The 16,536-nt window shown below is 34.4% G+C and overlaps 1 long non-coding RNA gene and 1 pseudogene across 1 annotated transcript in view; one reads left to right on the top strand and one right to left on the bottom strand.

Annotated features, from left to right (window-relative positions):
* LOC138122666 (uncharacterized) overlaps positions 1–16,536 on the top strand; it is a 326,257-nt gene that overhangs the window by 1,260 nt on the left and 308,461 nt on the right. The window lies entirely within an intron of this gene.
* On the bottom strand, positions 7,286–12,874 carry LOC138122465 (glucose dehydrogenase [FAD, quinone]-like; annotated as a pseudogene).

Raw genomic sequence — 16,536 nt, 5'->3', positions numbered from 1 at the left:
AACACGCCATAATTAGTTAATGCGAAATTTCAGTGATATTTGGGGCGACAGCCGCTGTCAGAGTGAAATGTCAAATTAATTTTGGATGACATCAGATAAAATTTCGGCGATTCTGATTCTAAATAAGTGTGATTGTGGATAAAGCGTTGTATTGCATGTGTGTTTTAGATGCATTTTATTCACTTAAGAAAATTAAACGCTTAAGCAAGCTCTCGCGTTTAAACATTCTTGCGTGAATAAAATGCTATCTAAAACACTTACACAATAAATAACTAATTATTAAACAAAAACTGCTAAGATAACGTAACATTGGTTGTTTTTGATATTATTCACTGTGACATTGGCTGTTTTTGCTAAAACGCTGTGTCTTTGTACCGCTGTATTATCCTGACTTTGGAAGTTTTTGCCACACAAATGTACAGACAGATGCAAATGTCATTCCTGCAGCAAGTAGTGCCAATAACTAAAATTTGAAAAAAAATTACATTGGTTGTTTTTGATGAAAACATCTTAATTCATTCCAAACAAGTTTCAATATAACAAGATACTCTTCCCAAGGTCATTCTACAATAAGTAGAATAAATAATAAGTAGAAAATAGTAATGATACATTGTCCTGTAGTATTTTTCTTGCGAAAATAACGATTTCTAACTGGAAAATTTCAGTTATTATAAATAATCAATAAATTAATTAAACAAATAATGACATATGTTTTTCATTACTTATTTTTAAAGTCACTATCTTTCTAAACATTGCTGTATAAAAATATTATTTGTTTTAATTGAGACATTTTAATGAAAAAGCGAATAAAATCAAGTTGCTTTTTGAGACCTGTCAGCTAGAGCTAATCGTGAGTAAAAATGAATACCTTTGAAAAAATGACCGACATGCTACATGTTAGATCTAAACTCCATTCAAATTTTTGTCAAATTCTTTGCGTAACAACTGCTCTAGCTTACAGCAACTTGATTTTATTCGCTTTTTCATTAAAATGTCTCAATTATTATTTATTAAACATTTTTATTTCCTCAAAACTTTTTAAAAAACAAATAATATTTTTATACAGCAATGTTTAGAAAAATAGTGACTTCAAAAATAAGTAATGAAAAACATATGTCACAATTTAAAATAAGAAAGTTAAATATCACCTCACTTAAACTGCTTCTTTAAAAAATAAGTATTATATGGCTGTTCATAGTCCCTTAAACGCCTTTTCATTTGATATATCGCTTATTGAAATCGGACAAGAAATAAAATTGTTTAAAAAAAAATTGGATCACCCTGTATTTTATTTATAACACATAAAAAAAATCTCGTTCAAATCCGAGCTCTTGCTACCGGTTCCGAAATAAAAATCTAACGTTACTCCACTAGATACACTGCTTATTTTTTGTGACTTGTATTTAGTTAGTTAATTTGCTAGAAATAAACACCGATTATATTGAACCCCACATGTGTAAGACTTGGTTTTTGCCCAAGGGCGTTATCCCTCAATATTTGATAATTAATCGATCAGACTCATCGGTACACATTAAATTAGATAATCTCAGCTATAGTCATACGATAATCTACAATCGGACTCACCTCCACCTCATTCAGTCATTCAAAGGGTAAAGCACAGGTCCGGACTCGGGTTTGCTCAATGGGACGGTACAAACATGTAAACGATAAACACCTGACACATCTGTCGCGAATCAAGGTCATACAGTGACTCACCCGGGGGATTCCTCCCCCTAGCTTCTATCATGATGAGGGGTCGAACCACAAGCGTCGTCTTCAGAGCGCCACATTCCGGGGTTGCGTTGGATGTTCTAGTAGCACCTGTAATAGCCCCGTGTGCAGTTTGGGGTGCACAGCCCGCCCGCAGCCTCCACAGAAGAAGGCCGCCAATGCCAGCGTGAGAGCGCGGTAGCTCTCTTCCATACGTTACACTGCCCCCTCAGTAACTGGGGACTGTGATGACCTCATAACCTTACAATCCGCAACGTATGATCGGTGCATTTTGTTGCCACCACCGGCCGTCCCTACAAGACGCGCCCAGTCAACGTGTAAAAGAGATCAATATTCAGAGGTTATGTTTTCGGGGGCTTTTGTCTATTGTTTGTTTCTGAAGTCAAAAAGACAAAAAGCTACGCCGTAAATGACTGCAATACGATCGAATTTTGGCAAATATAAAATTGATCGATGACATCAAAGAACAAATATTGTTTCCAGGATGAAGATTATGTTAATAATAACAGTAATAATAGACTTGTTCCCACTAAAGGGTACCCTATCACAGCGTGAAGCGCCGGGTAACAGTTACCTGTTAACAGGCTCGGCCGATGTTATGCCTTGAAACAAGCTCTGACTCCAACAGGCTGAGGCCCACTTATTGGGTCAGACAAACAAAAAAGGAAATAAGAACATTCAACTGCAAAGACCAACCTACAAATACGCAAAAACTACAAAACCGCAAATCGACAAAACTGCAAAACAAAAACTAGAGTAAAATTCCGAAATGTCTGCCTTCAGCTTCCAAACATAACGTTACTCTTCGCTTCATGTTTTCAAATGACCTTTGCAAAGTTGGAACATCAATTAAATTGCAATTTATCATCATGTACTCTCGTGTGAAAAATAAATTACTCCCTAGGATTCGAACTTTTAGTTAAATAACGTTTTTCATGTTTGTGTGTAACTAGAATTATCAAAAGTAATTTTGAATGCTTAAGGTTGGTTACTATGAATTGAGAGATTAAGTCCAACTAAATATGCCGCCAGAAATCAAAATTGATTGTGAAAGGAAAAAACATCCATCACTTACCGAGAAATAGAGCCATATGCAACTGTTACAAAAAATTCGCTGCCTTACGGTTACGATATCTTTTGTTTGTCACCAGAAACCACATTGCCTCCAACCTAACTAAATTTATGGCAACCTAATAACGAATATTCCTAAATCATAGGGAGTAATTTATTTTTGACAAGATTATAATTCCTCAATGAAAGGGCGTAATAAATTGTTTCTCTACCCTTCTGCATTTATTGTTACAGATACCTATTTTCTGTGGATGTAAAGAGGTTTCTATGAATTCATGGGGTTTTCTGCATGCCAAGATCTCATGTTTTGCGAATTCACATAGCCACTAAGGTGAAACCAACTTTCGTCACTAAAAAAGGTTTTATCAAGGATATCGTTATTATTGAGGTGATTTAAAAACCACTGGCAATAATCAACCCGTCTGGGAAAATCAATGGGTTTAATTTCATGCACAACAGACACACGATAGGGAAAAAAGTGCAAATCTTTTTTAAGGATAAGCTGAACTGTACCAAATGATAGGTTAGTTTCTTGGGCTAATCTCTGGATGGATTTGTTTGGGGTCTCTGCAATTCTTTTTTCTATCTCTTCAATATTTTCAGCTATTGGTCGGTCGTCCCTCGTCCATTGCCTTTTTTGCGCAGAACACTACCTATTTCCTAAAACATGCTTTTTTTGGGCAAGTTGTTCGTAAGTGCCTTGAAAGTCCGGAAAAAGGTCAGATAAACTTTTTAACACACATATTAAGTACCTACCTACTATTCATAGATACCGAAACAAATAATAAAAAAATTGGTACTATCTTTTTTTTAATGGTATATGGCCTCTGTAACAGTTACAGAAAAAAGACTTGAAACTAAAAATTCCTGTATTATATCACTTAAGTATGGTATTAGTTGTATGGTTTACATTGTCATAAAAGTATTTTATTGAATTTTTGTGTTCTATCTAAAAGAATAGTTTGGTTTTAATCAAGTTAAAGTTAGTGGATAAAAGTGCTTTAAATGTGCAGTAGCATATGACGCCATTGGGCAGTATTAATAAAAGGTAGCAAATGCTTTTGCTAGCTATTTTATAAGCAATTGCTTTAAGTGATATTAATAAAAGTGTAGTAAATGCTAGTGAGACCTGGCTAGCAAATGCTTTTGCTCGTTTTAGAAAGCATTTGCTTGACTATATTAGGATTTGCTTCTTTTACTGTTAATAAAGTTTAGCATTTACTTGAAATAGTAAGTAATTGCTAGGCTAAATGACATTCTCCTTCATGTCATACTAGTACATAGTTATAAATCGGCTGTTAAAGCACCATAAAAGTATGTGCCAAGAAACCGTAAATTTTACAAAGAAAGGAAAGACAATACCATTACAAAAGAAGATGATGTAAAATTGTTTCATTTCCGAAATGAAAGTGTTCAGTGGATTGCTGATTTTCTTGGGAATGACGATGAAGAAACGCGTGGTGGTGCTTTATCTTCGGAGATGAAAATAAAAATATTGTTGCGATATGTGGCTGATCCAGGTATAAAAAATAAAATTATTCATAGAGTAATAAATGGTGTTAAAGTATTTATAGGATTTCAGATTGGGGTAGCTGAACTCATGGAAGTAAATCAACCAATTGTATCGAATGTTGTAAAATTTGTCATGGGAAAAATTATAGACAAGGCACCACTTTGGATACATTTTCCTGGCGCCCTGTGTTGAACGGCAAGCAATTACTTGTCAAGTAACTAGCATATGCTTTCGTCAAGAGGATTTGTTTATTAATACCAAAACAAGCAAATGCTAGAAGCAAAAGCTTTTACTTTAAAGCAAATGCTAATGCTAAGTAGCAAATGCTTGGAAGCATTTGCTTATTTTTATTAATATCACCCATTGTAATATTTCTATGGTTTCCTTTTAATTGTTGTAAAAATATCTATTTCTGGTTTCCAAGAAAACATTTGTACTTGATGCTAATTTCGACTATCGCTATTGAGGTAACATAGCGCAATGTTGCCGCTTTGGTCATTACTTATTAAAGAATTACTGGCTACACGATGTCTGCACAAAAAAATTTCCTTCAAATTAGTGATCTCTGAAATATCCCCCAGCTATGCTTAAAAGTTTATCCGACCTTTTTGACATACCCGATACATCTGTCCCGAGGCATATTCGGAAGAGAATCGTCCGAAAAAGCTTTTTCCCTAGAGAAATTATACCTATCGGAATTTTTTTTTTAATTAAATTGTGATTGGTTGCTATTCAAACAATTCGGAGTTGTGATTTGTCAATATAAATCATGTGACATTTGAGGGCGGTTCTCATAAGTAATATAGTCCAATTTTTACCCTTTTGCGATGACGTCATTATCTAGTAACTTTACGTATGTTTGAGCTAGGATCAGAAACAAATTTGAATTGATCATAAATAACTATAAATGTGTCAAATTTGTTGACAATTGCTTCGAAAGGTTATGTTTGTAATCAATGTAATAAGTGAAAGAAATTAAAAATTGTCAAATTGACAGAAGCATAAAATAACCTCAAAGTGACCATCATCAATAAATAAACGTGCCTTTTTTTTTGTTTTTTTTTTCTGTTTCTGTCGTTTCAATAAAGAGAAAGCGAGGAAGGAAATCGTGACGTCACCTCAAAACGGTAAAAATTGGACTATACAACGAGTGGGTACGAAATTGCCGGAAATTTTCGATCTCAGATACGAGTATTCGTTTCGGCAACAATTGTCTTAATAAGAAACAAATACGAGTGGTCTGGGGAGAAAATTTCTTTGTTTCTAGCACTCATTACTGACGCGCCATCGTAGCTTCGTCCAATTTAATTTTCTTAGGTTCTTGCCTTATTATTTTTTCTACCTACCCCCACCCTCTTCCACCCCCCGTGGTCCGATATTGACACCAAAAGCTTTTCAACTCGAGAGACCACGGGTAAGTTTGTGTTGGTCAAATTTGAAAGCAATCGGTCAAAGCGTTTTTGAGTAATCGTGGGAGAACGAAAAGTGGGACAGACAGACGCACAGACAGACATCATTCTAAAAACTTCATAAACGTGTTCAGGGGACCTCAAAACGTAAAGATCTGATGAAATTAGCAATTCGAAATTTTGGACCGATCACAATAACTTACCCACTTTTGGTCGGGTAAGTTAAAAACTAACTGGAAAAGTGTTGCCGAATCTGTCGTCTCGTCTGCTTGTATCTCGTCTGCTTGTATAGCTATGTAGTGAGCTTTGTTAATTTCATCTAAAATGAATGTGCGACATACTTCCTAGATACTGTCCAGGAATTCATTTTGAATGGTTTTTGGGCGTATGGGAGTTGGACCACGTTACCTGTGTTTTCTAAGTATTCTGAAGGGTATGGGATTAAGTGCATATACGGGTTGGACCACGTTACCCAGGGGTTCGGATTTTACCTGTTGGTTCTGGACTAGTAATACAACAATTTGTTGCTAAACATTTGTCTACTTAACGTAGAATCCACATCATGGTTATGAACTATCTATAGCACCACACACAACACTATTTGTTTAGTCTCTCACTTGGGTATACACTTTTGGAGAGCACTCTCTTTTTACCCAACGCCATCGGATTTTTCCGTCTTTGGCAATGTGAGCTTGAGAAAATTTGAATTGGTTCACAATACGTAGCATTTTGCCTTTTTTACTGAACATTGTTGGAACTTCCATTTTAAGTAAATATGTAGTAGGTGTCTAATAACAAAACTACGAGTAAATAAAATCAGTAATTGCTTCTACATTTAAATACGCCAAGGTCCCACCAGTTATTTTTTTAACCCCCAAGCTAATAGGATGAATTTGATCTCTTTGCCCCTCCGTCAATACCTGGAAAATCTTAATCCCTTTGGTAGAGGTCGGTGGCCGAACTCGACCATCAGATTAACACAAATTTGGGGTCGTGGTCGAACTCGGTGACACCCTGGTTTTTGACAAACCCATAAAAACTCTTATTATTAGATTTGTTGATGTGGTCCTTGAGGGTGCTATCAATTTCTGCCAATAAATTGTCCAATCCACGAAATATTCCCAGAAGAAGTCTGTTGCCAATCGATGCGCCATATGACGACTTCCGTGTCGCGACGACGCGTCATTTCGATGACGGTCGGATTTTCTGTGTTGACTGCCCACCCGAAAAAAATATCAGGCTGTCTTCATCTTTAATGAGACACACAGTATAATATGTATTGGGTGTTTTTTTAACGAACGCACTATACAGGTGATGATCACGGATCAATTGTTTAAATCTTACGTTTTACACGAGTGGTGCGTTCACAATCGACTCTTCAACGCCAATTTAAAAAAACACCCGATAGAAGGTAATAATAATAAAATTACATCATTAAAATGAAAGTATCTTTATTCATAATTAAAAATATTTTTATACAGGTGTTCCCAAAAAAGAAGACGAGTCCATAACTCCTTTATTTATAAGAGGATTTCAACTATTTATACACTAAATTAAATCGTTCTGAATAGGCTACAAAAGGGCCTAATAAATTCGTGTATAGCGCCAAGGGCTTCAATGGTAAATTGTCGAAATATTTTTTTTCAAATGCGAACACATACTTTTTTTTTTAGTAACTCTGATAGAGATTTTATTCTGAAAACAACAATGTATCACAAGTATACACTTACATAACAAAAATATAAAAAAAAGTTAAAAAACGCTACTGTCGTCTATGGGCTTCATTTTGCGCTAAACATTAGCGGCATCTTTGCGCAATCCCTATGTTATTATTTGTCATTTGTTTTTTCAGCTAACTTGATTTGGTTATTTTATTACACTGTAACGCAATGCATTTTGATAGCTTCTCACTTGGTGCTCGTCATTTGTTTCAAAAGTTAGTGTTATTTTTTTATGCGTGCTTATACTTGCGATACATTGTTGTTTTCAGAATAAAAATCTCTATCAGAATTTCTAAAAAAAAGTATTTTTGACAGTTTAACCTTGAAACCCTTAGGACGATACGTGAATTTAGTAGGCCATCTTGTAGTCTATTAACAACCATTTAATTTGGTGCTTAGATAATTAAAATCGTCCAATAAATAAGGGAGATATGTACTCGTCTTCCTTTTTAGTGACACCTGTATATTCCAAAAGAATTTATTATTATATTTCCTTATGAATTTATCTCCTCCTTATAATTAACTTTAATTAAATCACCCAACTGTTCCCCAACCATAACTGTTGGCGCGTTTGGATGACCAGCCAAAGCTAACGGAAAAACGCTTGCATCTGCCACTCTTAAATTTTTGATACCAAAAACCTTCAATTCCGAATTAACAACTGCTCCTTTTTGTGGATCTGTTCCCATAGGACAAGTTCCTAAAGGATGATACAAATTTACAGTCAATTGTCTTAAAGCACAGTACCAATATTCCTTAGAGAGATAAGTATAGTTTTTACAAGCTCTTAAAGGGCCTCCTTGTAGTTTAGCATTCATAGATTTAAACGCATTGGTTTCTGCCAATTTTAACACAAGTTGTATTCCCTCATATAAAGTGTTTATATCTCTGTTTTCAGGATCAGATAAAAAATTTGAATTTATTAATGGATAATCATGCGGATTTTTACTTTTTAATCTAACAGTCCCCACAGATTGCATATGTAAACCAATTACATATATGATAAATGTTTGTGGTACATTTATATATTTCCACAAATCTTCATATGTTTCATCAGTTAATCCAAAACTCCTTTGGGACAATTCGCTTGTAGCATTTGCAGATATTAACATTAATTCAATATCAGGTATTCCAGTACCATTTGTATAACTAGATTCGTAAAAACCTACACCTTGATTACTACCTGGAACACATAATGGTCCCACGCCCTTTAAATATTCGTTGACGTAATCGCGTAGCGGTTTAACAGGTTCTGTATAATTCGTACCAAAATTTATTCCATAAAACGCCGTATTATCACGTAAAGTACTTCCAACTTGTAAATCTTTGATAACCTGAATTCCCAACTCTTCGAGATGTTTCTTAGGTCCAATTCCAGACAGCATTAAAATTTGTGGAGAACCGAACGCTCCAGCACTTAGAATAACTTCTTTTGTTATTTCTACAAAATATTTTCTTTTATTGTGACTGAATTCAACACCAGTCACACTGCGATCTTCGTTATTGATTACAATTTTAGTAACGTAGCTTTCAGTTAATATCTCTAAAGCCTCAAAAAGGCTTTACCACCGTCAAGTCGTTTACCTTACCATTTTTTGTATTTAGTTGTGTAGGAGATGCACCAAGTTTGTTAGCGTTATAATCAACAACTTGTAATCCAATTTCTTTGTTAGCTTCAAGAAATGCTCTCAGTTGTGGACTATTGGGTAAATGATTCTCAACTCGCAGATAACCGCCTTTACCGTGATATTCAGGTTCATATGGCGCATTTGGATTTCTGCGAATAAAATTTTCAGACTTTTTAAAGTATTTCAGGACATTGTTGTAAGCCCATCTTTTATTTTCAGCCAATCTTCCCCACTCATCAAAGTCAGCTTTGTTTCCTCTAGCGTATACTAAACCATTAATTAAGGTTGTTCCTCCAACACCCTTTCCTCTTGGATAAAGACAAACACTGTCTACTAAACCTAAAATAAAATAAAATAAAATTTAAAAAATTGAAATAGCAATACAGCTCAAGAAACAAAGTATTGTGAATACACTGGATTGCAAAAAAATCAGAACACCAAATATTTATTGAACGATTTAAACGAAATTAACAGAATTAGCTAAACCTAACAAAACATATCGATGATGTATTGGTTTTTATTCAGATGATTTATTTTTTGTTTTTATCTTTACGAAAAACTGTTTTTCTTTTCCTATAACTGCCTATAAGTAGACTTTGGCTATTATGATACATTGTGGTTTAAAAAGTTTGACCTGACCTGACCTGAAGGGGTTGCATTACGGGTATGCGAAAAGTAGGTCTTTCGGTTCGCGATATTTCCCAAAGAGTGGGTCATGGTCATAGTGTTTCTGTCATCACATCCTGCTGTTCTAGATGGTTCGAATCGTTACATACAAAATATATTGGAGCCAGTGGTAATATCGTATCTAACAACCCCACTTGTCGAAAAAAAAAAAATACGGGAGCAATTAAAAGACAATTTTTTGATCGTATCCAAGTCATTTTACAGTCCTGGTTCTCTCGTTCTCCAGTTATACCGCCGATAGAACACGTCTGGGACATCATAGGTGTTAATATAGCCAACTTACAACGTCTTCCTAACACTCTAGTAGTCTAGTGGAACCTAGACGTCGAATTCAAGAAGCCTAAGATGAAACATCCCAGGCAGATGTTGATAATCTAATTTTTAGGATGTCTCGACGTATTGCTGAGTAAATAACAAATCGCAGTGGTCCCACACATTATTGATTGTTATATGTTTTTTTTTCTTGTCACATCAAGTTGAGTTTTTGATCATCGATATGTTTCAAATTTTGTAAATTTCGTCAAAATCGTTCAATAAATATTTAGTGTTTGCAAGGCAGTATATTTTTACGCGAAATGTACCATTAATTCGAAAAAATAAATGTATTTGACTTGACTTCACTTGAGGACCAACAAAAAGTTGTGCTTCCTCCGGGGACTCATCTTCTCCTCTCTACCTGCTAGTGTCCGCTGCTTGCTCGTTGCGACTTGCATCTATTTTACTCAAATTAAACATTGGAGATCTAACACCACAATATTGATGTATTTCGTAGAATATTATCAATTCGAACACCAAAATTTAATCTGCGCTGTCCTTACCAAGTTAAAAATTTTTCTTTTTGAACAGTATAAATTAGTATGATGAACAATGTTACAATAATTTTATTACTAAAGGTTACATTTTTATACCTACAATTGATAGTGTTTTTTAGAAAAACTGAAAAATGTTTAGCGAAAACAAATTTAAGAGGTATTATACATTACCACTTCCTGTATTGTATGTAATAAAATTTATGAATATCTCATTATTGTCAAAAACAATAGTATATTATTCAATGAGCAGATAATGATGGCTATTACTCGTGAGGATGATTTTGTCCGTAATTCATCCGAGCGAGTAATAGCCATTATTCGCGAGCCGAATACAATACTTTTTCTACGACTATGAAGAGAAATTAATAAACAAGTTTCATTATTAGGCAAACTGAAACTGACGTTTTATAGTATATTATGCAACAAGATTTATAAACGGCACTTTAGACACGCGTTTTATGTTATGCACCAGCGAAGCGTAGCGGAGCGAGTGTTTAATAAACAAGTGTCTAGAGAAGTTTATAAACGAGTTGAATACTATACTTTTTCTACGACCAAATTAACAAATGGAACACACAAACGAAACAAGCAAATTTTTATTAAACGTTAATTTAAACATACAAACTAAATGAACATACCAAATAGGAATATACAGTGATTTTTTTTTAAGACTGGCCATAGAGATTTACATGAAAATTTTTCAACCCCCTGTTAACTTTTGGTCCCATGAAAATATTCAAACCATTTTTGGAACAAAGTTGGAAGATTTTTTAAACTATCGGATAGATTACAATTCAATATCCCAAACTGTCGAAAAAGTTGTGAAAAAAATATTTTTTAGCGCACCGAAAGCGTCCAAAATTGGAGATCGTCAGGTGCTGGTTGAGCCATCGTGGGTTGAGCCGACAATGGCGCTACTCTGGCGGCCGCTCGACGTACTATGATTTTGGCGCCCTAAAAAATATTTTTTTCACAACTTTTTCGACGGCTTGGGATATTAAATTGTAATCTATCCGATAGTTTAAAAAATCTTCCAACTTTGTTCCAAAAATGGTTTGAATATTTTTATCGGAACAAAAGTTAACAGGGGGTTGAAAAATTAGCATGTAAAACCCTATGGCCAGTCTTAAAAAAAACTCACTGTATATATTTCTCAGGATACAAACTGTTGGTGGCTTCAGGTCCATATTTCAAAAATACAACGAATTATTCCACTGCAATGACGTTTTCTTTCACGCCGGATGCGAAACTGATAAATGTCAAAATACCAACTTGATCTAGAGCTAAATATGTCAAAAAAATTCAATCCGTGTTTAAAGAAACTTCGAGCGTGTTTAATATTTCGAAAACGCCCGAATGGACACCAAGTTGTGACTAATGAACAATCGTTTTTAATGTGACGTTTTATACACTATTTGTCAGTGCAAAATGTGACACTTTAGAGAAGGAAGTAGAAAAAAATTATTACTTTGTAAGTATACCCAATACCATTGCATTGCAATTTGCTATTGGACTTCATAAACTAGTTGCTATAATATTTGCAGTGAGTTTTGAAATTATTATTCAACGGGCAGGGGATAATGAATCCTGTTATCCAATGAAAAACATTTTAATAATTACAGTATTTAGGAGTAGAAAAAAATCAATTTTTTCATTCACCCATGAATCTTATATTGCATAAAATTTAAATCTGTTACACCACAAAAATGAAAGCCTTTTTCTAAATGTGGTACATTATGCTATGACAATAGTAGGTAAATACGTTATTAAATTTTTTTGTTCTTAAGCTACCGAGGTACTCACCTAAGCAAGCTGTTTCTTGTGGAGTACTGTTATAACCCCAGTTGAAATCGGTAAATTGTATCGGAAAATACATGTTTGGAATATCAGAAAAATTATTTCCATAGTGACCAGCTTCTAGTACTAAAACTTTCCAATTCTTCACTTCAGTCAAACGATTGGCAGCCACTGAACCACCAGCACCGGCACCAATCACAACAAAATCGTAAGTACCGTACTCTAAAATAATTTAAAAATGTATATTCAAGGAGGATCCGTATAGCAAGACAGTTTTATTATTAGATACATTGTGATATGCATATTAACTTACTTTCACTTCTTTCGTTAGAATCATATTCACTTGCATCAGTGGGTAGCTGATATGTCAAACCATTTTTATAAGCATTAGAAATTAAATCCACATAATAATTTATGCGTGAATTACTTTCTTCTGCTTGTGAAATGATGCATGTTAATATAATTAAAAATAGTAACCTTTTATTCATATTTGAATACGTCGAGTCTGCTACTCAAATTTTATAATAATTATATGTATAACCACTTCCCAGTTTAAAATTATTTAAAATATTCTAGATATATCGAAGCATTCAATGTTTTCTGTATTGAAAACTAACTATATGCTATTAAGGTATTCAGGTACTAATGTATGGTAAATAATAATCTTTATGTCATACGTTAAACTACCGATACATATTCATATTTTTGAAAAGTACAACATAATTATTTATTTATGCTTAATAATTATGAGAATAATTCTGCATTTATACATAATAATTATTCTTAGCAATTAACGAATTAACAAAAATTACTCATTTCTTCTTGAATTGAGTTGATGGTAATCATGACATTGAGATAATAATTCATGTGACGCTATTGGTACGCATATTTTTTGGGTAAGATGTCAAAAAACGTCAATTTTAAAGCAACGGTGTTATTGTGAACCTTGAAAAAAAAGTTTCGATTTTGGAAAAGTTTACGGATGTTTCCTGTAATTTTAAGCTAGAATAAGTGGTAAAATGGGTTATACCATTGAAGGTGAACAATTAATTTAATAATTGATTAATAATTAATAATAGATTTTTCGAGAGGTAGGCAACCAATAAAACGATTGAGTATAGCAAGTATACAAATGTGTACGATCAAGCTGCGATAGGCGTTCCGATAAAACAAAAGATGAGGTAGCACTCTTGATTTCTTTTCTTGTTGATCACCTTGTATATCCTACCGGTAATATGATTAATGATTATAAATCTTAAAGTTTCTATAATGGGACTGACTGCTAGCTGAAATTTGATGATTTTTGCAACTCAGTGCGCCATTATTATTTACGTACCCAATCGCTTTGCTAAAACACAACCTGATATAAATCTAAAATTTGCAATTTTTTTAAATAATAAATTTTGTGATCTACCATATTCATTACTGTTGACATTTCAGAGGAAAAGTATCTACTAATTTGTCTCTTTTTTCTTATAAATAAATGAATACCATTTTTATTAATATGCAGGGTGACTTTGTGCAGATATTTTAACCAACGGTAGAACTCCACAATAGGTAACATTGAGCCACTAACAGTAGTAGTAAATCCCATTATTCCCTCTTGGGACATAGGGTAGTTACGAATTGTTTCCACTTCTGTCTTTCCTTGGTCATACTAAATATATCCCATTTGACTAAATGACTTTGTCGCCTCCGATTGCGTTGTTCTTATCCATGACTCTTTTGGCCGACCTGGTTTTCTTCTTCCTTCGGGGTTTCATTCGAGCGCTTTTTTGTGGATTTCTTCTTCTTTTTTTCTTAAAGTGTGTCCTAGCATCTAACTTTCTTCTTCTGATCTGTATTCCTATTGGGTCTTCCTCAGTCCGCGTCCATAGTTTTTGGTTGGAAATGATTACAGGCCACCAGATCTTTAGTATTTAGACATCTATTGACGAAAACCTGTAGTTTGTTCCTGACGGTATTTGTAACCGATCACGACTCTGACCCATACAGGAGCACCGGTATAACCATTGCGTTGAACACTTTCAGTTTCGTCTTAACCGGTAAAATATTTGAGCGCCATATTTTGTTCAATCTTCCAAAGGCGCTTCCGAGGACGCTTCTTAATTTGTTTATTATTTTTTCTACATCTATTGTTGTTCCATTCTTCTTTGCTATAATGCTGCCCAGGTAAGTAAATTCGTCTACATCTTCGATGAGCCAATAATACCTTGTACAAATGTTACTCGTATTTTTTGAGAAAAAGGGGCTAAAATTTTTTCAAAAAATTTTGGGAGCCATTGAATTTTATGAAAAAATGGGTTAAAAAAATTATACCTACTAGACTTTTTTGTTGTCATTTAATTAAAAAACTTTAATATTAACCTCTATTTAAATCACAAATGATTTTCACCAACCTGGAGAAAACTGATATGGCGAAGCCCGTGGACATTCAGAGCTAGCATGGCAAATCTACGGTGATTCAAGGGATACTTCCCAATGCACGAACCTTTGTAAACGTTGTACACCATCTTTGCGATTTGGGGCGCCAACGAGAATTAGTTTTTACTTGCAGAAGAAAATAATTCTTTACGAAATTGAAAACCAGCCACGAACAGTTAGAGACACGAAATTTCGGGCATCACTCTCAATATACTGTCAAAAAATGTACATTATTAACCTCAATGATTGACATGCGATTGACGTGAACAGAAAATAAATTTCAAAATTTGACGTTTGAATATTACGTGGACAATAAAGAGTGATTTACATCCGTAGAGGAATATGGAGGGAGCACTAGCATGCCTATGCTGGCAATGTAAAGGTAGCGGCACGTCGCGAGACCTGTGCGGAGACCTTTTATGACGCCTTTTAAAATGACCGCCAATACTTCGTGAAATTTCGTGACGAGGGTCGTTGGGCAGCAGATGCTTCATAGGCGTCGGTGTTCCGTCATTTTACTGGGACTTGGCTTTTTACACGTGAATCGGTTGGTGAATTCTCTTTGTATTTTTTCAATTGTATAACTCTGATCTGTTTTTATTTTAAACTAAATATTTACGGTCGTCTTCACGTCTTCCTACAATTCCTACAAAAATTGTCCCCAGAAAAAAAGTTAAAGGGACGCCACTGGAAAGATGAGTTATCTACGTTAACTTCGGTTTCGCTCGGCTCATCTGGAGACCTTTCATTAGGTCTACAGAAAAGCGCGGTCGTAACCATTTTTTTGAGCAGTGCTCCCCCCATATCCCTCTACGTTTACATCGCAATTTTCTGAAGTGACAGAAAAATGATGCTCGAAATTCCACGAGAGGCTAAATGACCCAGGCCATTCCATACTTGTGCGCAAGTCCTATAATTTTGCGCGTTATTTAAATTTGACGTTCACGGACTTGGAAAATATTGCAAAATTTATAGTTTCAAAATTAGAACAACACTTGCGTATCTAATAAGAAACAATACAATAAAAGACCTTCTTTATGTAGTAAACTCATTATACAGGGTGTCCCAACTCGCACGTCAGCTGTTAACTGTGAATTTTAATATTTAATCCAACAAGGATTCTACAACACACGTGAAAAGTATATTAGTTTTAAAATGAAAACGATTTTAAGATAACCAATCACACACGCCTGCCTGAAGGCGTATGCGTTTCCGAGGAAACGATTTTAGATGTTGCTGCTAAAAAAACTGTGATAAAATTTTTGGACAACGAGTTTTATAAGGGTTGATTTGGCGCACGAATCCCAGGTCTAGATTTTTTTTAATTTATAAATAAAAAAATCAAATTTTCAAATTCTAGGGAATTTTGTATTATGTAATTGGTAATTCAAGGTAACGGATGCAACTACATCTGCAACATATGTTAAAAAGTAGAGTTTGAAGATTAATATTGGAAGTTTTTTGCTGTAAATGACAATAATACACTGAAATATTGATAAAAATTTTCTTAGAGATCTATTAAACTACGAGTGCTTTAATAGATAGCTATAAACGACTCCAAATTGAATACAATAATAGACCTATCAAAAGATTCTAAAAGCATAATTATATCTTTAGTTAGTGTTCTACTCATCTACTGTTCTTTGCCTTACGTACAGCACGCGGTACAGTACCATGCGGTACATGTAACAACAAAGCACCCGAGGACCCGAGTTACTAACGCATGCGTATTGGTAAGGATCG

Source organism: Tenebrio molitor, chromosome 1 (assembly GCF_963966145.1).
Source record: "Tenebrio molitor chromosome 1, icTenMoli1.1, whole genome shotgun sequence".
NCBI lineage: Eukaryota > Metazoa > Arthropoda > Insecta > Coleoptera > Tenebrionidae > Tenebrio > Tenebrio molitor.
Note: the sequence above shows the minus strand (reverse complement) of the source record. Positions and strands in the feature narration are given on the sequence as shown.